The 26,514-nt window shown below is 45.5% G+C and overlaps 1 protein-coding gene across 4 annotated transcripts in view; it reads left to right on the top strand.

Moving 5' to 3' along the window:
- The window catches only part of POLK (DNA polymerase kappa), a 1,025,073-nt gene that overhangs the window by 253,817 nt on the left and 744,742 nt on the right, over positions 1-26,514 (top strand). The gene's annotated exons all lie outside the window — the stretch shown is intronic.

Below are 26,514 nucleotides of genomic sequence, written 5' to 3'. Positions count from 1 at the left end.
TGAAAGAAAAATGTTTTGCAAAACTATTGTACAATTTAGTACCCCTTAGTAAAACGTGTTTATTGCATGCCACTGTTTCCAAAAACAGACTAATAATGGCAAATTAGTATAAAACCACTTTTTAAAAGATTATGGGAAACATGAAAATAAACATGCATTGTCAGGGCCAATAGGTATGGGATTGGCTGCCAGCCTTTTGGTTTTATTAATGCATGTTTTGTTTTGATATTGTTTTTGCAAAACTTTATTGTTGGGGAAGCTGCCAGGCCCTCACCAATATAACAAGAACTTAAGCTTAAAGCAAAAATATGTCTTTGTTCTCAGAAAGCACATTTTGCCACAATAGTCCCTGGCACTGAATGGATCTACTTTGTGTGCAAATGTCTTCCTTGTGAAAGAGAAAAATTCCGTCACTCAGGTTAGCCAGTAGCTAAAGTAAGGTGACCCACTGCACTTCACTGTAGTGGGCAGAAAAAAATGTGAATGATGCAACAGACCAGTGTGTGAATAAAATCAAAAGGTCTTGGCCCGGTCCTTTAAAAAAAAAAAAAACACAACATTTCACCTGTGGTATATGTATTTGTATTCTTGCAGATTTAGGACTTTCACTACAATTTACAGAAGTATGCCTGGAAAAAATAAATTTCTTTATGCATTTTTATATTTGCTCATGCACAATATGCTGAGCATGTGCAAGTGAGTTCACTTTACCTACAACCCTACTTCTGCACTTGTCAGGAGTACATTTCTAATATTTCCCAGTAAGAACATGGATTAGAAGAGAAGAGTTTTCTAAGAGAGTTGCTGAAATACCATAAACATGTAAGCGTGTAGGCGTGCACAGATCAGGGCATTCCAACTGGAACTGCAGCTTCCTTTTCTACCAGCTCTATGTATATAGATTTCCATAAAGGAGGCAAATGTATGGCAGTGCTAAAATCCAAACCCTGGTATAATATTACTCCTGGCCTAGTTGGAGAGGCTATGATAAGAGCGCTGATATAATATGAAATGCTGCCATAATCTGTCACCTCACTGCATGGCAAGAAGGGGACAAGTCCATTGTTTACAGGACAAGGAATTTTTTAAATTAAATAATACACCCCTGATTGTTTTATCTTTTTTTAAGTCTACATTCGGCCAAGTGGCTTTTTTGTTGTTAAGTTTTGATGCTTTCTGTGGGATTAGTATATCAAGAGGCTTCATGGAGCCATCCATAAATGTTATAAACTGATATAGTGTGACCATGAACTGTAGTAGCGGTACAAAAGGGGGTGGTGATGGACGGAGCATCAGAACCAATCAAACACTCATACCCAGTCAACAGATCTGGGTTTGATCCATCACCGTTCTTTAGCCCACTCTGCCACCCCAGTTCAGACATGGCCATATGCAAATCAGTCTGACCCTGTGCTTCATGGGAACAGTCCAGCCCGAACTGCCAAGCCATGCCTTCCCTGGACCGGAAACAAGCTTCCTAGGACCAGTTTCTGGCATTTCAGCCGTCTTCAGCCAGGCTTGCTTGAATCCAGTGGCAAAGTGAGCAAGGGACTCACGTCTGAGCATACCCTGCCAACTTATGGCGAACAAAGCGGTACAAAAGGGGGTGGTGATGGACGGAGCAGCAGATCCAATCAAACAGTCACACCCAGTCAACAGATCTGGGTTTGATCCATCACCGTTCTTTAGCCCACTCTGCCACCCCAGTTCAGACATGGCCATATGCAAATCAGTCTGACCCTGTGCTTCATGGGAACAGTCCAGCCCGAACTGCCAAGCCATGCCTTCCCTGGACCGGAAACAAGCTTCCTAGGACCGGTTTCTGGCATTTCAGCCGTCTTCAGCCAGGCTTGCTTGAATCCAGTGGCAAAGTGAGCAAGGGACTCACGTCTGAGCATACCCTGCCAACTTATGGCGAACAAAGCAAAAACCAAAGGAAATGATGGACGGAGTGTTGAACATTGCAAGCACTCACCCCCAGTCAACTGATCTGGGTTTAATCCATCACCGTTCTTTAGCCCAGTGGGGTTGGTGACAAGAAAATTTCTGCGCCGTGTACCACCTGACCTTGCTACGCCACTGAATAGAACTGCATAGCCACCTCATCTTTTATCTATGAAAGTTTGTGTAATAGTGTGATAGAATGGTGGAACAGTGTCATGCAGTAATGGAGCCATGTCTTCCCCCAGCTATGATTCTGTTATGAACAGTAAGTCAGGTTCTGTGTCATTCAATTGGTTGAAAGTGTGGTACTTGTTTTTGGACACAGAATGAGCTTTTTGTGTAGGCAGTTTGAAGGAGCTGTTATAGAGGTGGTGTGATTTTGTGGTGTGGGAGAGTGAGTATTGTCTTCGGAGGTTGTAGCTGGTCTACTACTGGTGATTGTGTTAGCTGGAAAAAGACTGAAGTGTAGTTGTTTTTGTGTATCGTTAATCCTCTTCCATCAGGCTTTAAAGGCTTTTTCTGGGGGTCGTGTTTGTATGAGTGATGTGGGAGACTGGTTTAGATTGAGAGGGTGGGCAGTGGCGTTCTCTTTGAATAGTGGCGTTATCTTTGAATAGTAGCATTGGTGTGCTTTAGACAAGGGGATGCAAGGTTATGAAGAGCTTTGTGAAGTGTCTTTCTTTTGCATATGTTGAAGGTGGAAGTGGTATGGGTGAGATAATTGACAATAGATGGGTGTGTGAGTCATGGTGTGTATTTGTGGGCTGAGTGGGTGGTGTCTTTAATGCTTGGAAACTCTGAGGTAGTGATGGCTGAGATTTGTGTTGGCCTTAAGTGCATAGCGGATGTGTGTCTGTTTTCTGGGCTGGATGGCAGTTTGGGAATGTCAGATGTTTTACAGAGGACGGTTGCGTGGGTGTTTGCGTTCGTAATAGGGGGGCACTTGCTCACTTTGCCACTGGATTCAAGCAAGGCTGGCTGAAGACGGCTGAAATGCCAGAAACCGGTCCTAGGAAGCTTGTTTCCGGTCCATGTGTGATACTGATGTGACTTCAAATGTAGGATTTGAATGTGAAGGATTGGGGTGGGGTGGATTTTGAAGGAGAGGATCATAGGGTTGAGTGTTAATAAAGAGTCTCTGGGGAATGGGAGATGGTCAAACTGGTTAGGAGGGTTAGTTATAGGGCGAGTAGAAAAAATAGGCTTAGTGGTGGTGAGGAGTGTTGTCATTGAGTTCGGGTGGCCAGAGAAGGATCATTGTGTGAGGACTACGTTCCCTCTAATACGCACGTCAGGGAGGCTGCGTAAGTGTGATTTTCACTGTGTACATAATTTTAAAGTGTGCACACCAGAATGGTCTTCTGTGATGACAGCAGAGAAGCTCATTAACTACTGTAAATAAACTCAAAGTGGGTGGGGAAAGACTGAAGAAGCCCGGCAATATTGCTATCAGTGCACTACTGGAAAGCAAGCTGCATTTGTTATTACTAATACCTCCATGCCTGTGTTTAAAGTGTTAGATATATCAGGAGTGGGCCCTTAACACAGAAAGAATGGGCCGTTAAATGCTAAACACACAAACTTCCATCTGGCTTTTTAGTAAGCTGCCACTAATTTAAGCAGACTAAGACCAAACTATCTAATAAGATGGTCAACATCATTTAATGATTCATCTTTGTTAATTATTTTTCATATTTTCATCATTTAGACAAGACAAAAAACAAATCACTTCACAATTTACATGACATTAAAACAAATATCAATCGATTTGCAAACAATTATGCTGATATTCCAGTTATTAGCAGCAAGCACACAACATTGCCAAAAGTAATCCGTGCCATCAATATTCAGATAGTAAATACGGATTACAGACCAAAGAGGAATAAACTTTCCAAACAGAGGGTGTGCATTTTTAGTACATTATTTTCCTTGTTGTTATGAATTTTAAACTAAACTTGACCCCTTATGGTACTTTATGCCACCGCGTTTCGAATCCCGCTTTATTACACAGGATTCTCTTCAGGGCTTGGACTGGATTTCTGCAAATTAAATAGACAGAAAAATGCATATTGCAGTTAGAAAACATGTTGCTCTCCCTATTCACTTCCATATAACCATTACAAGAAAAAACTGAAAATGTACCTGATTACTAGATTTCACATATTCTATAGCAAATTATGAGTCTTTCCCTGCAAGTATTAATGAAACACTCAATTATTATTAGCAAGCTTTTCATTAAATTAAATGGTTGTAACTCGGGTCGGTTCGACTTACTTTAAGGAGAGCTCTCTTTATCTTTCCTTCAAGCGGTTTAAAATGTCTTTCAGCCAGAAAACGTTATTTCTGAGAAAGAAATTAGGATATTTAGCAACAGATAATGTTTTGCGCGTGCATAGAATTCAACAAGTTTTGTGTCACACGTACTTGATATCAGATGTTAATGTTTAAACCTGGGTCATTCCTTCATTTTAGAACGCAGAGTTCGATTCCGCAAGAATCAAAGTGACACCCAGATTATTGTGGAAAACGTGGCGTCTGAATGTGCTTGCGGTCAAATGCAAAAGAGTTCCTTCAGTTAACTCACTCGTTTTGCCATTGTTCCCTTCAACCATGCCTCTCTTTCATCCATAGGCAACACAGCATCTTCAGCACTGACTTTCACAGCAGTGTTTGGAAAGGACTTCCTGTTCCTTGTTCCTATTCCATGTAGAGTTGAAACAATGGATGCTGGGTCTTGTAGTCCCTTCAATGTGTCATACTTTTTGTAAGTTCTGAACACAGGGGTAATCACAAATTTTGAACTTGCGGGTGTTCAAAAACTTTCCATCAACTACGCCAGCGTGATCTCTGACATTTCATTAAGGCCTATAACAGTGCTGTTAAACTTCAGAATGAGGTAGGCTTCTTTTTGAAGTAAGGCATTTTCGATATCTCCGCCTTGTTGGGGCTGTTTCACGACCCACAGGACTGTCCATTTAATATCTTTTTCGCTGTGGTTGGCTTGTACAAAGTGTCCTACCAGAGGTGCGTTGGGCACTTTAATGCGAATTCTGGAACAGTGTTGGACTATTAGAAGTTTGACCTCTTGGCTCGTTTTGCCAATATAGAGTTTCCCACAGGGACAAGTAATTCCATAAATTAAATTTTTTGTTTTACAATTTGAGAAAGAGTTATGAGTCCATTTAGTGGTGTTATCTTCAAATGTGGAGCCCTCGCTCGTGGATTCGCAGTAGACACAATTGCCACACTTGTGATGGTCCTCGATTGGTTTCAAGTTCCAATGAGCACGTAAGTCATGTTTTTTCGGTATAGATGTGCAGTTGGTTCTCACCAGCTGTTGTCCGAGGCTGGTGTCTTTCCGCATGGCGAATAATGGTCGTTCAAAATGGCATTCCAAACCTTGAAGTAGGTGCCAATTTTTCAAAACGATCTGGCTGAATTTATTCATCTGTGCGCTGAAGGTAGATTCACACACCAATTTAGACAAAGGCACCTTAACCTTCTTCGATAACAGGCATTCCCTTGGTGTGTACCAAGTTCTCCGTTTTGCATACTTGAGCAGTTTTTTGGGGTAACCTCTTTCGTTTAGCTGTAGGGCTGTTGCATGTACCTCAAAATCTTCCATCCGAGAACAATTTCTTCTTATCCTAAGAAGCTGGCCATATGGCAAATTATCTCGTAAGGCCCGCGGATGTGAGCTTTTATAGTGAAGGATCGTATTGCGATCAGTAGATTTACGATGTAGAGTTCTAAATTCTTCATTTATTGAGATTACTTCTACATCAAGGAATCTAAGGGAGGTCTTGCTCTTAGTGCCTGTAAACTTAATGTCAGAATGTCTTGTATTGAGCCACTCAAAGAAGTCCATTAGGCTTGTTTCAAGGCCCTCCCACAGGCACCAGATGTCATCAATGTAGCGGTACCACTTCACAAGCTGTTGTTTGAAGGGATTATTCTCATACACAAATTTTTCTTCAAATCGGGCCATGTAGAGCACTGCCATCTCTGGGACAAAGCGACAACCCATAGCAGTCCCTTTGGTTTGAATGTAGAATTTACCATCAAACTTGAAATAATTCTTTTTAAGGGCCAGTTTATTTTATTTATTTATTTTACTTGAAAAGTTTTATATAGCGCTGGCTAGACCCAAAGGTATCAGAGCACTTTACATGAGGATCCACAGGTTACGAAAGTTACATCAGTTACAGTTACAAGTGTAGGCTAAGGAGGAAACAAACATGAGATTACACGATAAAGGAAGTTATTAGCGCGTAGTCTAAACCAAGACTTGCGTCATATGGGAAAAGGAAGGAAGGTGGGGGAGGAACAACAGGGAAGAGTCAGGAAGGCCAGAGAGGGGGTAAGTACTTCAGGGGGAGTAAAACATTGAAATCAAACCAAGAGGTAGACAGATAAAAAAAACGTGAAAAACAATATCCGATGTCCGGCTGGGCAGGTGACGGCCGAGGGGGTGAACCATAACCAGACTCCTCTATAGCTGCTTAGGACCGTTCCACCGCACAACGGCCAAGGGTACTTGGGATCCGCGATAAGGACAAACAGTTTCTGAGCAAAGCATTCAAAACAATCCAAGAGAAAGACAGATGAAACTGTGTAGAACCATGAGAGCAAGTGTGCGATGTCCGGCTGAGTGGGTGACGGTCAAGGGGGTGAACCAGACTCCTCTATAGCTGCATAGGACAGCTCTACCGGGCAAAGCCCAAGGGTTGTCAGGTTCTGCGATGAGTACAGATAGTTTGTTTCCGCCCATGTTTGCTGAAGTGAGGCTGGTGTGGGGAGGCTTCTACTGGCGGCCATCTTAGGGTCAGGCATGGAGTAATTCTCTTCGTCTTCAAACTGCAGTGGTCTAAACCCTTTGTGGTAGACATGGACTTTGGGGACCCCTCCAGAACCGCCACACCTTTTCCAAGGGACTCAATGGGGAGCCTACCATGTTGTAGCTGCAAAGGCGGCCGCCATTTTAAGATCAGGTGGGGCTCCTCCGGTTTACTTCTCCACTCATTCATTAAACTTCTTGTGGGACCCCCGCAATGTCTCTCTGTGGAGTCAGGGAACCCGGGGGTGGGGAGGACAAAGCATTAGCCACCGTGCCCTGCTTCTATCCTTCAGGCGCCTGGCCAATACCACGCAGTGCTGCCCCAGGCTCTCATCCGCCTGCCTCCTACTTTCCCTGCTGCCAACCGTCTCCTCGGTTGACGGGCTGCCGGCGATACCTCCCTGCGGCTTGGTTCGACCTCCAGGCCCCATTCTCGCAGATCGGTCCGGCTCGCCGAACTCCTCACGCCGCCATGTTTGGGTCGGGCAGCGTGTTCTCGAGTGAGGCTAGCTGAAGAATTAACTCTGTGGGTAACTGTTGTGGATGCTCCCGAGAATCCAAGTATGATTCAAGAGCTTCTAAAGCTTCTTCCTGCGGAATTCGGATGTACAAGGACACCACATCAAAGGAGACCAACAATTGGTTTCTTGGGTCAAAATGAAGCCCCTCAATCTTGTTGATAAAATCCATCGTATCTCGTAGGTACGAAGGTACCTGTTGAAGAAAGGTCTTCAAAAACAAATCCACATATTTGGAAATGGGTTCGAGCACAGCCAGAGACCCTGGAGGGTCCATTGATTGCTTATGGATTTTAGGTAAAAAATACATCACCGGCATTCTCGTATGTTTCTTATTTAAATAGTCAAACTCCTTTGGGCCCAATATTCCTGTTTCCAAGCCCAGGGTGAGAATTGATAAAATTGCTCCTTGTATTTCCCGGGTGGGGTCGTCCTTGACATTCCGGTACCAGTTGGTGTTCTGAACTTAATTCCGTCCCTCTATAAGGTACATATCCTTTGGCTAAAGAACTAATGCGCCGCCTTGTCGGACGGTATTATAGCAATTGAATTATCTTGCTTGAGATCCGACAGGGCCTTCCATTGTTGTGATGTCAAATTATTAGGTGTGATGAGTTTTTTCATCTCCATTTGGTGAATTGCAGACAGCATCACTTGTTCAAAGGCCAAGATTTGTTTGGGAACAGTGTGAGCATAAGGGACAAACAAGGACTTATTTGTTAGACTCGATACTTCCTTTGGGATAATGTTTCTTTGTTGTGAAAAAAGGCTTTCAGCCTGATTTTTCAGAAGAACTCCACTGCTTCGATTCTAAGGCGAGTATCATCCGGTTTACCTTTAGGAGCAAATTTCAAACCTAGTTCTAAAACTGAAGCTTCTTCAGGAGTCAAGTGTTTATTTTATAGATTGACAATCGAAGAGGCGGCTACGATTTGTAGTACTGTCGACGAGTTCTCATCTCCCGTGGCTGGGTTTTGAAGCGTACTTTTTTTTGTTGTTGCCCTTTTTCTAAAAAATCATTCTGCCTTTGTTGGTTGCGACTACATGGACCTTCGCCAAGGTCGGAGTACCCCATTGATTCTGCGGAAGAGGTATCAGAGAAAGAAAGGAACCGATTCTTAGATCTTCCTCTGTAATCCGATAAGGCACTACGTGATTCCACCCGTGTGTTGAAGTCCTCCTTCAAGAACGGGTATACCACCTCGATATTAAAGTTCTTTTTGTCTTTTTCACACTGGGAAGTTTTGTAATTAATGGTGTTGCCTTTAAATGTCAATAGTTCTTTGTCAATTTTTTCAAGAAAACTCTTTGCTTCAGCAACCGTATGATTTTCTTTAATCGCCAGGATCAGTCTTTCAACTTCTTCTACCTGTTGCTTACAGATCCTCTGTGCTGTGTCTATTGTATGGACCATTAGGTCATGGCTGCATTTTGTGCTGATGGATCTAAAGCCTTTTTTTTAAATCCGGGTCTTCAGTAAAGATCACAGGAATATTTTTGACTTGACTTGTAATCCCCAAGGGGTTGTGCCGGCCTTAAGATGTTCTAAAAGGAAGGCACCGTGGAGCTGTGTTCGGAGAAGTTTTTTTCTCAGACGGGTCAGCTGGTGAGACTCATTTTGCTGTTGCGCTGAAGTACTTCAGGTTATGGAGGAAAAGGGAGATGGGGCAGAAATCAAATTTTGGATATAGTCCTCATTGAAAGAAAGTGTATCTTTTTCTGACATGCTGCGGGCAAACTACCTGCTTTCAAAGAGAATCCTGTGTAATAAAGCAGGATTCGAAACGCGTTGGCATAAAGTACCATAAGGGGTCAAGTTTGGTTTAAAATTCATTACAACAAGGAAAATAATGTATTAAAAATGCACACCTTCTGTTGTTTGGAAAGTTTATTCCTCTTTGGTCTGTAATCCGTATTTGCTATTTGAATATTGTTGACATGGATTAGTTTTCGCAATGTTGTGTGTTTGCTGCTAATGACTGGAATATCAGCATAACTGTTTGCAAATCGATTGTTATTTGTAATTTGTTTTAATGTCATGTAAATTGTGAAGTGTTTTGTTTTTCTGTCTTGTCTAAATGATGAAAATATGAGAAATAACGAACAAAGATGAATCATTAAATGATGTTGACCATCTTATCAGATAGTTTGGTCTTAGTCTGCTTAAATTAGTGGCAGCTTAATAAAAAGCCAGCTGGAAGTTTTTGTGTGTTTAGCATTTACCGGCCCATTCTAGCTGCGTTGAGGACCTAACCCTTATATATCTAACACTTTAAACAAAGGTATTAGTAATAACAAATACAGCTTACTTTCCAGTAGTGCACTGATAGCAATATTGCAGGCTTCTTTAGTCTTTCCCCACCCACTTTGAGTTTATTTACAGTTGTTAAAGAGCTTCTCTGCTGTCATCACAGGAGACCATTCTAGTGTGCACACTTTAAAGCTCTTTGCACAGCGAAAATCACACTTACGCAGCCAGTCCTCTACACAATGCTCCTTTCCTGGCCACCCTTACTCAATGACCACACTCTTCACCACAAATAAGCTTATCTTTTCCTGCTACTCGCCCTATAACTAACCCTCCTAACCAGTTTGACCATCTCCCATTCTCCAGCAACTCTTCTTTAACACTCAACCCTATGCTCATCTCCTTCAACATCCACCCCACCCCAATCCTTCACATTCAAATCCTACATCTGAAGTCACAATATCAGTATCACACAATGCTGCCCCCCATTACGAACGCAAACACCCACGCAACCGTCCTCAGTAAAACATCTCTGACATTCCGAAACAGCCATCCAGCTCAGAAAACAGACACACATCCACTATGCACTTAAGGCCAACACAAATCTCACCCATCACTACCTCAGAGTTTCAAAGCATTAAAGACACCACCTCTTGCTCCCTACTCCAATTTGTAGCCATAGGAGGAAAGCGAAGTCAGAAACTGCTACTTTATTTGTAAAAGTAGATTCAGTAAGATTTACAGGCTATGCAGCACGTTGTTTTGCTCAATACTATATATTTTTTGTAATGTGTACAAAAAAACAGCAGCAGCCTCGAGCAGTTTTCATTGCTCGGAATGAGCAATTGAATAACTTACCAAATTCAATAAAATAGAACCTACTGGAAATGTCATTTACTTCTGGAATGTTTCACTTCACAGTGGAAATGAAAGCACATACAAGTGGACAACAAAGCTGTCGCTACCATCCTGTAAGACCGAGACGTGCACTATATTTAACTTAGTGACCGATTAAAGGTAAATATTGACACAGTTCTTGAATGATGGACAGTCAGGATGGAGTGCATTTTTGTCCCTTTTCAAGACATTATGAACCTGGATAATTCTTTTAGTGTTTGAGCTCCTTGCTTGTGTAAGGGACTGGGTGGGCCGGCCATTAAATGCTCCTGCATGCTTACAATGAAGTTGCTGTCAATGTATATCAAATGTAAAATTTCCTAGATTTTGTAACAGAAAGTTTCAGTTCTATTAAGGACACGGGGCGAGGATTATGCTCATCTTTCTTCCTTTAGTTATACTCCAGCTGTCTCCAAAAATTAACAGAAAACTACCTTTTCCAATTGGCACCGGTAAAGGAAATAAGTAAACTTCAGCCAATCAGAACATAGAGTGGCTCATAATAAGTCCCGTCCTTCCTTTAAGCTCCCTCTCGCTTTTTGTGCCAGTAGCCCAAGGATCCAGTTTCTTCCGTTTGGAGTTATCCGAACCTGGAACAAAGAATGCCTATCAATAACATCCTCTTCACTCAAGATGACTTCATCATTGAGAGAAACTAGAAATCAAGTATCACCTCCCTTAAACTCTAACGTAAGAAAGAACAGCTACTTTTCAACCTTTTACAGACCAAAAGAAAAATGTTTCAGTACTTATACCTTACGGAAGGAATCTAAACGCATGACCAGAATATAAGGTGTACAGATTCTCTGCAAACATCCAGGGTAGGGAACATTCTCAGAAACCTCGGGTGGGAATAATACACTCCTTTGTGTCCTTAATAGAACTGAAACTAGGACATTTTACATTCTATGTCTGGACCGGTGGTGAGGTTATGCTTGTTCAAAGCTTGTCCACTACCAATGATACAATTTTCAGTACTGGTTTAAAGTAGATTCTTTCAAACATGTAGTCCGAAGACTAGTCAGTCGCATAGATTAGTTCTTCTATTCTGGCACCCAAAGAAAAAGCCTTAGAGGCTCCAGTGGGCTCCAAATTGTGACCCGTCAATGCCTGCTTCTTGCATTGCACCCGGTTGGAGAGGAGACTGGTTTTAAAGGTTTCTTACAGGATATAAGTAGTTGTTGCTCCCTCCTTCATATTTTCATGTGCCTTGAGGCATCGTACTACACACAATTTTGTGGAGTTGTCAAAAAGCCAGGTGAGACAACATTTTAGTGTTGCATTTTGTCCTTCTGCAGATGTGGATCTCTTCTGGGGTAAATACACTACCTGAAATATCTAGAACTCTGTCTGAAACTTTGCGGCAAGATACCAGACAAAAGCATATCCCCTTTCCAGGGTCCAATCCTGGAGGAATGCATCCATCGCCGCAGCCAGCGGATCACGTTTCCAACTGAAATGTCGCACCAGTTGGTGGTTTAGTTGTGATGCAAAGAGGTCCACTGTAAATGGTCCCCATCTGCTCTCGACCATCGCGAAGACCTTCTGGTCCAATTTCCACAAGCTCGTATCCCTCCATTCTCTGAAACACCAGTCTGTTACCTTGTTGGATATGCCTGGCAGATATTCTGCCGTGACTGACACGCTGTTGGCCAGACAAAATGTCCAGAACTCCTTGGCTAGATCCGCCAGCACCATCGACCTGGAGACACCCAGGTGATTGATGTATCGGACTGCTGAAATGTTGTCCATCTTTAAGAGGATGGAATATTTCACCTTCTCCTTGGTCCAATATTGGACGGTGAAAGAGCCAGCCATTAGTTCAAGGCAAAATATGTGGAGCTGTTCCTCTGCAGACCATTTTTCTTCTGTAAATGAGTCCTAGCACTGGACTCCCCAGCCTGACTTGCTGGCGTCTGATTCTATAATGATGACCGGATCGGAGCCGAAGATGAGCCTCCCGTTCTATGCCTCCATGTGAGAGAGCCACCACTCCATTTCCTTTTTCACTTCTTCTGTCAGAAGGACCTCTTCCCAGTACTTCAGGCCCCTGCGAAAGATGAAATACCTGGAGTCTCTGAAGGGCATTTTAATGGAGCAGGCCTGGGAATGTCGCCTGCTTATAGGAGGATAGGAGCCCAAACACTCTGGCGATTTGTGGCAGAGATGTCAATGGTTTTAACAGTTTTCGGCAATTCACTGTGAATTTTCGCTATCTTCTTGGAGGGAAGGCTTAGTGTCTTCTCCAAAGGATTAGTGACGAAGCCTAGAAATGCCAAATACAGAGCACTACGAACTAAATATCTCAACTGCCATATTTACAGGATTTTTCTTATCAATTTTAAAGTGAGTAGATATCAGTAAATGATGGAGAGCACCTAAGCTAATGGCCGAACTTGACAGAAAGCAAACAAAATAGTTAATTTGCATGTATTTCAACAAGTGTGACTGAATGCTACCGAGAGCATGATCGAGTGAGCAAGGCGAGAACATTGGAGAAAAAAAATAGAAATATTAAGGGGTTGACAGAGAAAGAGAGAATGAAAAGATGAGTGGCATTGAGAAAGTAAAGGTGAGTGTAACTGTTGGAGCTTGAATAAGGGTGTGAGAGCAAACACGAGTAGAGAAGTAACAGGGCGAGTGAGAGGGTAATCTGAATGAACGAGAAACTGTATCTTGAGATTTATTTTATTTTTATTTAAACAGAGCTATGCAAATGACAGATGAAGTAGACAAGAGGGAGTGGGAAATTGAAATGAAGAAAGGATGCAGGGAATAGTGAATTACATAGGAGGCAGTGCACCAGCGTACCTGTGTCACAATATGTGATATGAGTGCCACTACAAATGAAAGGCAAGTATTCAGTAGTAAGCATTCAATAGCTTGGCATCTGATATGCAATCTGTGGCACAGTACTCGACTTGAAACTGATGGGCAGGGATACCTTAGCACACTGCCTGATAGCTGAAAAAGTAACTTATACCCCTGTTCAGTAACTAATGCATATCTAGGCACAATACCTCTGTCATCCGGATTAAATTATTCAAAACAGTTTATCAACAAATGGCTGACTGCACTGTTGTCTGAAAACATTAACAGGAACCTAGAAATTCCAAATGTTAATAACTGTGCCATAGTAACTGATGTAACATCAAAGTACATGGTGTAAACACTTCTCTGACCAGTCTCTCTGATCAGCATAGTACTAGCACAAGATATGCAATTCCCAAGGTCTCTGGCCTGAGAACTCTGAAGGACAAATACTCATGCCATATGCCCTCTGATAGATATATTCTATGACGTGCTAAATGTAATGACCTTTGTATCTCCAGGGCGAGGATGGAACATTAATTCTATTTTTACTGACAAATGAACACTAATGCTCAATAATAGCATGGCCATTTTTCAGATAAGCAATGATTTCACCGATTCTGCAAACCTTTTCTGCTGGGTCTCGGAGGAGTGTATGGCTGTCACTCAATGTGTCGAAGCCTCATACTGCTCCGATGGCCAGGACGTGTGAAATGCAGAATACATGCAGTGGGAGCATACATTTATTTTGTACTACAGATAATTACTACTTGAGTACAGGAGCGGAGCATGAATTGGATTATTTCATGAGCTCTCATTCAGAACGTTTTCTAAAAGTTGTGACGTTTTAGTTAATTTAGTATGGAAATGGTTTAAACTGATATATTAAACCATTTTTAAATGAATTAACAATGAATTATAAGGAACACTGGTTGGGTACGTTAAAATAAAGGGTGAGCAGGTCAGCACTGGCAATATGTGGAGTTGGCAAAAGGTAGTGGAAGGTTTTATGAAGAAATGGGTGAGGGTTTGTGAGATTGAGGGGAATATGGATACGTACAGCGTGGAGTAGTGGCATAGTGGGGATAGGTGTTTTGGATTAGGGTTTATCACAGAATTGTGGTTTGTGTAGAAGTGAAGGGGCCCTTCTGTGGAAGTATGGGTAGAAGGCAAGTAGGAGTGTTTCCTAGAGTTTGGATAGAGGTTGGTGGCTGAGGGTTTGTTGGAGTGATCTTGTTTGCTGGTAGGGGACAGGGTGTGTTTGTTGAGAGATTATGTGCATGTTAGTTTTTTTTTATTTGTTCTTGTTAATTTGTATAAATAGAAAAGGGGCATCATTTCTGGAGCTAGGCCCTACGAGGCTCAAACTGGTGAAATATAACCATTGTCCTCTCTGCCCTATCCCTGGGCTGAGACTCCCTGTGAAGAGGGATAGTATAGGATGATGGTGAGGTCATGTGACCTGCTCTTAGGCTCATCTGTGGTCCCATCCTAGTGGTCGCCCAGAAACCACCAAATGAGTGCACCTGGAGAAAGAGGTGTGTGCAGATTTCTAAGCCACAAGTTGTGTCTAGTGGAGCTGGTAGAGGGAGGGGAAGGGGTGAAGGCAGAAAGACTGGTTCTTGCAGTAGTAAAGATTTGTAAATGGCAGCCAGAATCCAAATTGCACACTATTCACAAACTTGTACAGTTAATAAAAGCAAATGTGTCTCAAAAGCTGATCTATAGCTGGTATCTCTTCCTTATGCTATAACTCAATGGACGCCTTCGGGCCATTTGACGGTAGTCCGAGCGGTACACAGATATTGGGCTGTTCATCAGACTCAGGAGGTCAGCAGGACCTCTGAGGGGAGAGGACAGGGGCAGAAAGATTGAGGGGGGGTGTGAGTTAAAGCGGTCAGGATCATCAGGGGGTTAGTAGAGAGAGGGAGAGAGCAAAGAATGCAGCACAGAAGACAGGAAAAAGCTTTGACTGCAAAGAAGGAAAACGGAGCGAATAAAGGGGAGCAGGGGGTGGAGGGGTGACTGCAGAATTACACAGGGGATGAGTGGTGAGAGAGAGAGAAGGGAAATAGCAGAGAAGAAAGAAGAAGGCAGAAGGCAGAGGCTGCAAAGATGGAAAGCCAGATAAAGAAAGGGGAGCACAGTCGATAAGTGGTGGGGGTGAGGAGAGAAAGAGAGAGAGAGAGCTTAGAGTTGAAGACAGAACAAACAAAGGCTTCAAAGAGGGAAAGCAGAGCAGAGAAAGTCGAGCAAAGCCAGTAAGTGGTTAGAGTTAAAATGGAGGGATTGTGGGATCAAACAGAGTTAGAGCATGAGGAGAGGAGAGAGAAAATGCAAAGGGGGTGGTAGAAAAAAACAGAGGCTGTAAAAAGGGACGATTTCTGCAAGCAAAACTGGTGCCCCTCCGCACTTTGATCGGAGTAGACCTGTATTAACCTGTTCGCACCCTCATTACTGGGCCACTGTACAAAAGGCAAACCATCCGAATGAATGCCTTCCCGAGCCCGTATAGTGGCAACACCGCAAAAAGGACGTCCCAGTCTAGGGTGTCAAACGCCTTTTCTAGGTCTAGAATCTGGCATCCCGCTCGGGCTGGTGCATATCTGGCAACCTTAAAGAACCGGTGAAGATTCAAGGATGTGCTGCGTGTCGGGACAAAAACATTTTGGTCCTCGTGTACCAGCGTTTGGACCAATGGTGCCAGCCGGTCTACCAGCAGCTTTGCCAAAATTTTATAATCTGTATTTAATAGAGTTAGGGGTCTATACGAGCCTAGCCCTTCATGGTCTCTGGCCGATTTAGGTAGCAAGCCCAATTTCACCTCATTCAGTGTTTGTGGGAGGATGGAGTCTTCTATTGCCGCAGTGTAGACCTCCTGTGGGCGCTGCACCAATATCGTCGCGTACACCTTATAGAATTCGGACGGGAGACTGTCTGGGCCAGGGGTTTTTCCTGTCGCCAATGCTGCTATCGCCTCTGATTTTGTCTTGCTCAATCGGAGCACACAGTGTCTCATTTGTTAGGGTGTGATAGTAGGCAAGTGCGCTGCAGATAGAAACTCTCTCATCCTGTCCCTGTCTGATGTAATGTTGAACTGGTAAAGAGTTGTGTAGTGCCTGGTCATCTCCCCACTCATTTCCTGCTGGGGATATACAGTTAGGTCACCCGCGGAGTGTATGGCATGTATGGGTGCCTGGGTTGTTCCTGTTGCAGTAGCCAGGCCAATAACCTGCCAGGCCTGTCTGACAATGCATGCATGCGCGCCGTGGGTGCTTTGTAGTTGAGGCATCGCAGCCGTTCAAACAGGTTGGCATGCTCGCTTTGTTTCTTGTGTAGCTGCCGTGGGTCGCATGCGACTGATGCCGTTTGGATTTCGTGGGGTAAAAGATCCTATTCCAGTGCCCCTATTTCCCGAGTAACCTGTTTGCGCAGATTCCAAACCAACCCTATGCTGTGCCCTCTTATGGCCACCTTGATCGCGTCCTATTCAATGGATGTGCTGTGGGTGGAATCGGCATTATCCTCAAAGTACTGTGTGGTGGCTGTTTCTAATGAAGCGCAAAATACAGGGTCTTCCAGTGCAGCCAACTAGAGGCGCCAAGTACGGACCACTGGCGGGCCTGTCTCCCAGCCTAGCTGCAGTAGTTGGGGATTATGGTCAGAATGTGTGTGGCCTAAATAGTCGATGGTCTTGATGAGAAGCAGCAGTAAGGGGGGGCCTACAATCTGGTCCAGCCGCACATGTAGGCTATGAATGTGGGAGTAGAACGACTATATGCAGGCGTCTGGATTTCAAGAGCGCTATATATCTGTAGGGGACCAATGTGTAAGCCATTCACGCAGGGCCAGGGCGTTGGAGGATGCAGAGGTGCACATCAGTTGGGGAAATGAACGATCTTAAAGAGCGTCAAGTACTGAGTTGAAGTCTCTTCCCAGCAGCCAGGTAATACCTGCCCAGGGAGCCAACGTGCGTGTGAGATGACATAAGAAAGCTGTCTGTTCTACATTTGGGGCGTATATGGGCCCATTTAGGATGATCTGTCCGTTGAGACGGCCTCGCACAAGGACATATCTGCCATCCGGATCTGTATCTACGTCCTCTATGAAAGGTGTTCCAGCCCTGATCCATATTAGCGACCCTCTTGCTTGTCAGGAATAATTGGTACTGAAAACTTTCCCTTGAGAGCGACTACGGAGTATAGTGTCTTCCGGCTGCGTGATATGCATCTCCTGCAGTAATGCTATGTTAGCGGCCCGGCACTGCAGGTACGAATATACGGAGTAACGTCTAGTTGTGTGCCCGGGCGCTGCGCCCTGTTCGCCATTGGCTTGTTGACCCTCTATCGCTAGGATTATGTGAACGTGCCACTTCTAAATGCTGTGTGCTCCCGTTGCGGGGTGTGTGAGAAGACATGTAAGGGAATAAACAGTGAAACTTGAAAAACATTATTGGAGAGGGGCCCCAACGGGGGTCCTCCCAAACCTCGTCGCAAATACATCCTGCTTCAAAACAAATTAAGTTCAAGATGGGGTTGAGACGTGCAGTGGTGGCGGTTTCTGCTTCCCTTTCGATCCATATGATATAGTCCCTTGCAGAGGGCAGCAGGGCACTGCAAGTTCTCTTCATGCGTCTGTGATGTTGCAGCATTGTGGCTCAAGTTTGTGATCACAAGGCGGTGTGCTGTTCCGTCTAGCAATTTTTCTGCGACTTGGGGCGACAGTGAAGTGCGGTACACTCTGGAGTTGCGTGTGTTAGATGATGTCATCCGATGTCTGCGGCTTTATTTCAGGTAGGCCGGGTGAGTCATGGATTTTACAGACTCAGTGTCTGGATCCGAGCTGTGAGATTGGTCGCTCATTGCTGCTGCGATCTGTATCGCCTTCCGGCATTCTGTAATGATCTGTTCCAGATTCAGGAGTGTAATCTGCATGGTTGACTGCGTTGTTACTATATGTTTATTTCGCTTCCGGTAGTTTCCGTCTCGTCTTCGTGTTGGCTTCAGGTTCTGGTCATCCTGAGGATAGCCCTAGCTCCTCAAGCCTCTGTGGGAGAGTCAAAAAAGTATGTGGATCCCTCTGCCACCACACAAAGCAGGGCCTGGAACAATAGGGAGTAGTGCATGCCCAGCTCACGGAGACGTTTCTTCACTGACTTGTAGGAGCTTCTGCACCTTTGGACCTGCGCAGTATAGTCTGAGAAGAGCATTACGTTGATGTTGTGTACTGTTATGCCTGGGGTTTTCCGGGTTTCCTTTAGCACAGTATCTCTGTCCCTAAATTGTAAAAGTCGGATCAGGAAGGGTCTAGTTCTCGCTCCGGGGTGGGGCGGGGCCTATGGGCCGGCACTCTGTGCGCGTGCTCCACGCCGAATTGGGGTGACAGCTCATCTTCGGGCAGCAAGCCCCGTATCCACTGTTCTGCATAGGACACTGGGTCCTTGCCTTCCACGTCCTCCGGCAGACCCACGACCGGCACATTGTTGCGCCGCGATCGGCCCTCTGCGTCTTCTAGCCTCTCCTACCGGGTCTGAATCCTGCTTGCAAGATTGAGCATTGTAGTTGTGTTTGAGCTGGTGGCGGTGTGGAGCTCTGTGATTGCCGTTTCTTGGGCTTGTACCCTGTCCGCTAGCTTCCTGTGATCTCCGCGAAGCAGAGTGAAGTCCGTTGCCACTTGGTCGATTTTTGCTTCTAAAGAGGAGCGTGTTTGCTTGATCATTGTACCCAGTTTCTCCACTGCGCTCAGGACTGTGTCCATTTTAGCTGATAGTGATTGACTCTGGAGTTGCGTATCTTGTGTTGCCCATGCTGGCTGTGGCCCCTTGAGTCCAACCGAGCAGAAGTCTGGGGGTTGGTGGACCACAGCCGACACATACCTAACTGTTGGGTGAAGGCATAGGCCTATCCGGCCTGGATTCGTTGTCTGGGGGAGTGCACTACAGGTGCGTCAGTGGTGCAAAGCTCCGACTTGCGTCCATCAGTCCCTCGGCGGCTCAAACAGTTCTTATGTGTGTGGCCTCTGCGGGCACGGGCAGAGTGAGAAGGCCTCCTTCAATGTTGGTGTCTAGAATTCCTGTAGTTGGCCCCCATGCGGATGAGTTGTAGCAGTGTGCCTTGTGCGTTCCTGCTCAGAGTTGCTGTGTTGTTGCATCCACCCTAAGGGAGAGGAGGGGAACAGCGGGCCATATGTGGAGCCCCACCAGAGTGGCGACTTTCAGTGCTCGCAGTGGTTTAGCACCACCAGTCTCTTCCACAGTCACATGCTCTCAGCTTCTGTCAGCTGCACCCGCGAGTTCAGTTCTCGCGGCCTTTTGGGTGCCTCCCGGTCAGTGTCTCCGGCGAGTGCTAATACTGTGCTGGTGTGGGCCGCTGATCACAACATGCAGGGAGGCCCAAGCACAGCAGGAGGAGGGGTCGTGCTCCCCGCGCGGTCCAGTTGATGTTGGCTGTGCCCGGTCGTGTGGGCGTCGCTGCATGGGCCTGCAGGCCTCCGTGCTGGCCACGATGATCAACCGGGGGGGAGGGGTGCTGAGACAGAGGGGAGCGACGAAGCAGATCTTCCACCTCCCTCCGGGTGCCCGTGCTCTCTTGGACCTGGGCCTAATACGGCCCCCGGGTCTAATCTGGTGTCCCTCTTCACGTTCCGCTGCTCACCCCCGTACGCTCATCAATGCCTAGGTCTATACACAGGACCCAGGCAGCCGTCCATGCTGTTCTCCTTCTCAGACCTGGGGGCCAAACAGTCCGGTGGGCCCACAGGGACCTCGCTTCACTCGTGCTCTCCAGTCGAGGGGGGCGGGGGGGCAATGAGGGCCTCTCGCAGGTGCTTATATTTCCGTGGACCTGGGCCCGAGACGACCCCTGGGTCTCGCCTAGCGCTTCTCCCCTGCCCTCCACTCCTCACCTCTTGCGCAGTTGTCGTGCCTGGAACACACGTATGGTACCTCAGGCAGCCATGTATAATGGTGTCTTCGACATGGCGACAGATGCATTGCAATTCAAGATGAATTCATACAAGTTAGAACTAGTGCAAAGTCCCTTTTCTGCCCCTCACTTCAAGTATTTATTGAGCTGATCTAGATTTGTTTGAAAACCAGGCTTTCTAGCTCTGGTTTCACAATGCACTTGTCTGCAGTAAGTATTGTTACTAATACTTTAAATATACTTGGAGAGGGATTTCGCTCCCCACAGGGGAGTAGCCTTCTCTTGCCTCATGCGATCAGCTTTGGTATTCCGCGTCCTAGGAAGTGCTTCGATTGGAATGCATGATGGACTGTTTTACATCTGAAAAGTGCGCTTAATTATCACACTTTGTCACATTCAATTCTTCAGATTTTTTTGTCACTTCAGTCATCCGTTGGTCTATTGCCCTGTCACTTGCTGTGGCTTCTCTGCAGGTAGCTGTCCCTGCAGCAGCCAATGCTTATGATAGTCCTTCATCTGTAAGATTGCTGGCAGGTCCACAATCCATAAGATAGTCAACCAGTCCCACTGCTCTCTGCTATCCTAGTTCTCAGCTCTTTCCTGCTCCAGCCAGTGCCTCCCTGTACTGCTCGATTTTCCCGGCTCTCTTGTGATTAAGGGGACTAATGTGACTTCAGTCTCTTTCCATCCAAGTCTAAGGGTTAGAGTAGTGTATAGAGCCTATTTATTAGGCACTTCGACATGATCCTGTGTTCTTCCCCATAGATTAGGGTTTGCACATATATCCTAGAGGATAGATCCGTTAAGTATTAGGGGTAATCTGTTCTATAGTGAGGGTATTTCATGGAGTCGTGCTGAATCCAGGCCTGGTAGGCCTTAAACGGGAGAGACTCCATCTTTCTTTCCTCTCCGGCAGCTTGGAAAGTTTCTAGGTCGAGGGTGATGTTTTAGTTATGAGGTGTTATTCGCTTGGAGAGAACCGGTTCAGGCCGGCCCTTATCGAAGGATTGTATTTTTCTTCATGCCGAAGACACTACATCAGGCCGGCCGGCTGGGAACGTGTCCTTGGTACGGGGAGGTACAAGAATTTGGTGGGCGGCAGGTTACGGGCTGGAATTTTCCATGGGAAAATGCACCTCTATATTAGTGAAAGTCTGAGGCAGATACTGGCACTTGCTTTTTAGTCCGTAGGCGGCACCTGGCCGTTAAGCAGTAGAGCTACTACTTATTCCAGGGAAGACAGATGACAAACTTGAAGGTGGAGAAAAACCGAGAGATAGATATTCTTCTAACAGAGTAGCCAAAGAAAAGAGAGTAGCCGATGAGGAAGAGGTCCCAGTGACTCGGAGAGGGAGAAGGGAGTAGATCCGTGACTGCGGAGGTGTGACTTCCAGGCGAAGCCGAGGCACAGACGAGAAGGGAACCTAGATGACCATTGAGTGCAGGCTACATACGACCAAGGTGATGTCAACCCCTTTTTTATTAGAGTGTACAACTTAATCTATCACTTTTCTTTGCAGGTCATATGTGATATGTATTATGTTCTGTGAGCGTGTATGTAGTGACTAAATAAAGTATCCAGTTTGTAGTGAATCAACATGTGCTGCGTGTTCTTGTATAAGAGGGTAGCCTATTCTTCTAGTCAGCTGTGACTTGATATGAACAGATGTTAATCCTGATCAGGTAAGTGGTAGCTGAATAAGGGAGAAAGGAGCCCCTCGAACTGGGGAACAGGTTGTGCTCAACTAGCAGTCTTTGTGTGATCTGATACATAGTAACACTGGTTCCCTTGTTGTATGTCGTGGTAATTATAGGATGAACTTGTGCTAAGGCTGCCGTCTGGGTAGGAAGTCCTGGGTCCGTTTGGGACCGCGAGGCTGAGGCTGCCGTCTGGGTAGGAAGTCCTGGGTCCGTTTGGGACCGCGAGGCTAAGGCTGCCGTCTGGGCAGGAAGTCCTGGGTCCGTTTGGGACCGCGAGGCTAAGGCTGCCGTCTGGGCAGGAAGTCCTGGGTCCGTTTGGGACCGCGAGGCTAAGGCTGCCGTCTGGGCAGGAAGTCCTGGGTCCGTTTGGGACCGCGAGGCTGAGGCTGCCGTCTGGGCAGGAAGTCCTGGGTCCATTTGGGACCGCGAGGCCGCCACTTGTATTAGAAGAGGTCTTGATATATATGAGTAGGAATTCCCTGTCCTTAGGTGGTATGTATATATGTGGTTTCTTAGGTGTGAATAGACCCTAGGGAGGGGGTAACGTTCTGGCTGGGTTAGAGAGGCTCTGTTGAGCGGGTTCTATCTGATCCGAAAACCCAAGCAGAACATTCCCTTTGTACTGGTTTAGTGGGTGCTTGAAACACCGCTTAAAGCCACCACTGTGCATTTGGCTGTGCAGTGCAACAGGCTGTATAGCAGATTGAAGTACTGAAATAAAAAAATCGTGCTGCTTGGGCAGCCCATCTTTGTGTGTTGTGTGTAGTTCTTTTTCTGAACTGCCCTATGAAGTAGGGTTGTGAGTCACTGTTCTCTCTTTCCAACAAGATAATTTATGTTGTTCTCGACATTAGTCTTTCAACAAAGCACACTTGCAAACAGGATTCATTTTACCTTCAATTCCATCTAAATGTGACTAAGGTCTAGGTTTACCCTCTGCCCCCTGTGCATTAGATCCTTTATATTTCGATGGCTTTCAGGATGGCCCAACTTTCCAATAGCAATGGAGCGCTTTCTCCTTTTATTTGATGTTCTAATGCTTCTCTCCCGGCAGCCTGATGCTGCTGTGGTATTCTTGAATGTGTGTGGAGTGCACTACCAATGTGCTATTGGGGCACCACCCTCATATTGGTTTGTGGTGCTGTTCTGCTTTTTATGTGCCGTCTCTAAATGAACATGCTAGGTTCGCCATTGCTTAATTCTGATTGGTATATGGTCCTTCTGTGCTGTTAGCTCATTGGCGTGCGGCTATCATTCCTCACCCAGGATGATCGTGTTGCTATTACTCCCAGCACTATAGTGCTGCATTTCCTCCACACACCTGTCAATGTAAGCTTGAAAACAAAGCGGGAATTTTTTTAATAGTTTTTTGTGCGCAGATTTATATAGCGTGAATTTGATCCGAAGGTATTGGAGCACTGTACATGAGCACCAGTTACATTACACAAGGACACATTCTTTTTTTTTTTTGGTAGGCATGGTGAGATTAAGTGACTTGCCCAGAATCACAGAATGTGGAGTTGACCTCTAGGTGTGAGTGTTGTCCCAGTCACAAGCATAGTGCCAATATAGCCAACTCACCCCCCCAACATGGAGCCATAGCATGCACAGCAATAAATAACCACACGAGACTTGTTTGTGGGAAAACATTTTGCTGCTGGTTTACTTCATACAAGAATCATGCCAATGTGGTGGGTTCACTTACAAGTGTAGGTGGCAGTGACTAACCTAAGCTGCCCTGCCCGCCTGATGAGCCAACTGCACCGTGGCCAACTCAAATCGGTGCTACCTTTTACTGGTACCCTGTTGTGTTTGCACTAACGAGGCCATTCCTAATATACCAAGCCCTTTTATTTAAAATTTGATTTTGAAATCTGGTTGAACCAAACTCTCCTGCCTGTTGGGCTTGTACCTGGCTTAATTTACCCTTCTATAGGAAAGTTCAATGGCCTCCCGGAAGTTGGGAACTACTGTTCACCTCTTTAACCAGATCTAAAATATGCTACAGGGCCTTCTGATTATGGGTTGACTGGGCTCTATATTTACCCCTCACTGCCCGGACCCTAGCTTTAGGATTCTCTGGCAAGCATAGAGGTGTTTTCCTTCAAGGCCATAGTATGTTTGTTTAAACAAGTTGATGTTTTGGCCAACACCATACCCTCATCTTGATCCACTGACCTCCCTATGTGCAGGAGGACAGCACCAGCCAGGAATAGGACCCCTTGGGGATATAAAGCAGCTCTCTGCGTAACCACAGATGTGTGATACAATCCATTGCGCACTGTGTGCAAATTTGTGCAGTTCCTTTGGGGGCTGGTTAAGCCTTTAGTTGCCCCCATTGCTTGGATGCAATTATCAGGGTTCAGGCTGATTAACAAGTGCCATATCAGCCAGTGAACATGTAGACATGGATCGAATTTATGCTGTGTCATGTCCTTACGAGGACGCCCGTTGAGCCTCTTCACCTACGCCAAGACAAAGGTGGATCTGACCACAGAACGAAAAGCCTGAGGTCCCCTAATGGTACTCCTAATATTCTGCTACATTTCATGTCCTTTTTGCCTACGAAACCCATCAGTCTGACTGCGATCACGGATGCTGTGTCGCCATGCTGGTTTCCCCCACCCTGGCATATGCAGCCGATCTACAGCTTTTGCAAAAGGTATCCCAGAGTGTCACAAAAGTTAGCCAATGCTTTTGGATTTGAGGACCTGGAGTAAAACATATGACTCATATGTTTTACTCCAGGTCCTCAAATCCATAGGCTGTCCGGTTTTAGGTTTAAACCTATTATAACTGATAAAATCCCACCGGAAGGGAAATAGCCCTCACCAGTGTAAACATAAAAACACTGAAAAAAAATCTGCACAACAACCAACTAAATGCCATTCAAAGGAAAGAAAAGGAGAGTGAAAGTCATTTTTATTTCTTCTTGAAGGGGCCAATACAATGTAACTTTGTTATACAAGGTAGCAGTAAGAAAAACTGGGCTATTATTATTCTGCTTGAGTTTTGTTGTTTAGGGATGTCACTAAAATATTGTTTCTTCTTCCTTTTTTCAGTTTTTTGGTCTTGTTTTAGGTTCTGTTTATTTATTTTATAAACTGTAGAGAATAAGGAAATATCAAAATCATATTTGATTTTTTGGCTACGTTTGAGTATTTTAATGATCGGAAAAATGTAGGTTTCATAAGAATCTTTCCCAATATGTACCATTACATATACCCACATAGAATGGGTAAAAACCCTTAATACATCAGCCCCCTTTTCTAGTGAATCAGTATTGATAGTAAGTGAATTGCCAAACACCCCAGGCTTTAAAAATTCAATGCAAGGTATAGTGACAGGTATATGTGAAAAGAGTGCAGTCGCAAAGCATCTGGGATACTGGTGAAAACATAACACCAGACTTTTGGAAAACATGAAATGCAGTGTCACTTGGAATGCTGCTGCAAAACATTCTTTTTTAAAAAAAAATCTGTTTATTGTTTTGCAAATTTTACAGCTTACAGACGAGCACCAGGATTCGATTAACATTGACCATATCATAAAGTAGTAGGCTATAACAGAGGAGTCGTACCGTGAAACCTGGGGACCTCTCACCCGACAGTCAATGGTTTCAATGACCAAGTGGTAATAATACGAACCCCAGTACGATACCCAATATCATGCTTTGGTATGATAGGTCCAGTGGTATAGTGCACAGAGTCCACTCAAATTCGTCGGGATACTTGCGGGTACAGATAATAAAAGAGAACATAAACGGGGGCAGAACGTCAAGAACCCCCAGCAACCAAGAACAGCAGCAGAGTCCGACCTGCAAACGTATATTTCACATTATGTCCCCAGTCCCTCGGCCCCCCTCCCCCCCCCCCTCCACACAAAGCAGTCCCACTCAGGAAACCCGGCATTGCCCACCCTGGGCATCAGGCATTACGCAGCTGACTACTTGGCAGGCTAACAGACCGCATGTACCTATTCAGCAATCTCAGGGGACACCCCTCCCCCCTGGGCAGTGTGTCTCTCCGCCGTGTCCCCCTCAATCCCTGTCAAGTCTGCAGGAGACCGTCCCACTGTGCTGTGATAGGTGTCCTCCGAAGTCCCAGTGTTTCCTCTCTCAGGAGAGCTATGCCTTCTGCCTTGGCCCATGCCTGGAGTGAAAACCACCATGCCCGTGTGTGTGATGGATACGGTGCCTTCCAGTATTTGTGAGTAGTCGTTTAGCCACCACCAACCCCAAGTCGAGGAAACGGGAGGGGACTTTCATAGCTGGCGTTCTGCGGAATAGGTGTAGTAGGTAGACGAGCCCACTCAAATGGAATGGTACGGCCTGTGCACATATGCAGCGCCTCGTGGACTGACTTCCAATATGTGCGCAGCTTGCAGCAACTCCACAGCATGTGCTCCAGCCCAGCCCCCAACTCCGCGCAGCGGGGGCAAGCCGTGTCCATGCGATGGAAGTATCTATTAATCAGTTCGGGTGTGAGGTACGCCCTGTGGAGTATAAACAGCTGTATCTGGCGGAACCGCATATTGCGGGGTATGCGTGTTGGGCTCTGTAGCATCTTGTCCCACTCCCTGTCATCTAGTGGCCTCCCCAGGTCCATCTCCCATTTGCGGCAAAGCGGTTCTACA

Source organism: Triturus cristatus, chromosome 2_1, assembly GCF_964204655.1.
Source record: "Triturus cristatus chromosome 2_1, aTriCri1.1, whole genome shotgun sequence".
NCBI classification, from domain to species: domain Eukaryota; kingdom Metazoa; phylum Chordata; class Amphibia; order Caudata; family Salamandridae; genus Triturus; species Triturus cristatus.
Note: the sequence above shows the minus strand (reverse complement) of the source record. Positions and strands in the feature narration are given on the sequence as shown.